We start from the raw sequence: 1,160 nt of genomic DNA on the forward strand, positions 1-1,160 counted from the left end.
AACACGGAGGTGCGGGGCGGTGGCGGCAGCAGCAGCCGAGCGGCAGCGCTGCGTGTGTGCGCGTTAGCGGGGAATATTGTGCACAAAGCAGGTTTTTCCTCTCAGAAGAAGAAAGGCGCTCGCCGTATGTGCGGCTCTCTCCTGCAGAGGCGGGTGCAGCGATGGTGGATGTTGCGGGGGGCAGTGGAGCCGCGCACTGGCGTAGCAGGAAATATGTTCATCATGTGTTTTTTCAGCCATTTTTGCCTCCAAGACGTTTTCAGGTGCCTTATGTGGGGCGGTTGGAGCAGTGGAACATATTTAAACGTCTGGCGTGGAGAAAGCAGACAGCTGGGTGTGTTTTAAGGAAAGCAAGGAGGACCTGAGGTTTTTGTTGTTGTTTATTCAAGGGATTGGAAGTGTTGCATTTGAATTATTATTTGAGAGGGCCAAAAGAGCTTTAAGAAACAAGCCTTCTGATTAAAATTCAGCCTCTCGAAGAGGAAAGTAAGTGGTGTGCTTTTTTTTCTTTTCCTTTATATTTTTTCCTTTCTTTTCCCCCTCCCCTAATTCCTACACTGAGTAGCCATTTAGTGAAATGGATTCAGTGAAACAAATGAAGCCTATTTACTTCAGGTTGGGAAGATGATGCATATGAAGTAGGAAGCCTCTTGTCTTAAGGTAGTACTATAATATAATCCAGGTTGTTCAGTAGTTTCTGGTAACTCATTTTTCAGGCAGTGCAAGAATAGAGCTTAGAAAACACAGTTCCTGGCTGAAGAATTTTTTGCTTTTAGCCTAGAGCTTTATAAAACAACATAATAAACATAGAGGGGGTGGGGAAATGTTTTCTCATTAAATGGAATAGTGAGTCCATTTTGTTTGCAGTGACTGTTAATGAATGTTATGAGCAAATGCAATTCAGAAAATTGATTTCTGCAGTTTGCTACTTAACAATTTTTTTCAGAAGAGGAGAACATATCCACTACATTCCTTTTTCAACCCCTCAACCCAGTTTTCAACTGGCTAGATTTTAAGCTGCTCCTAGAAGCTGTAGTACTGAACTGTAGTGTGCAGTAGTAAGATCAGAAGTTATTTCTAGCATGCCCAATGGACTTTTTTCCCACTGTCATTTATAATCAAATTCCTTTCTTTTTCACAGGATAAAACTGACTACCAGA

This window comes from Nesoenas mayeri, assembly GCF_963082525.1.
Source record: "Nesoenas mayeri genome assembly, chromosome: 5".
Lineage (NCBI taxonomy): Eukaryota > Metazoa > Chordata > Aves > Columbiformes > Columbidae > Nesoenas > Nesoenas mayeri.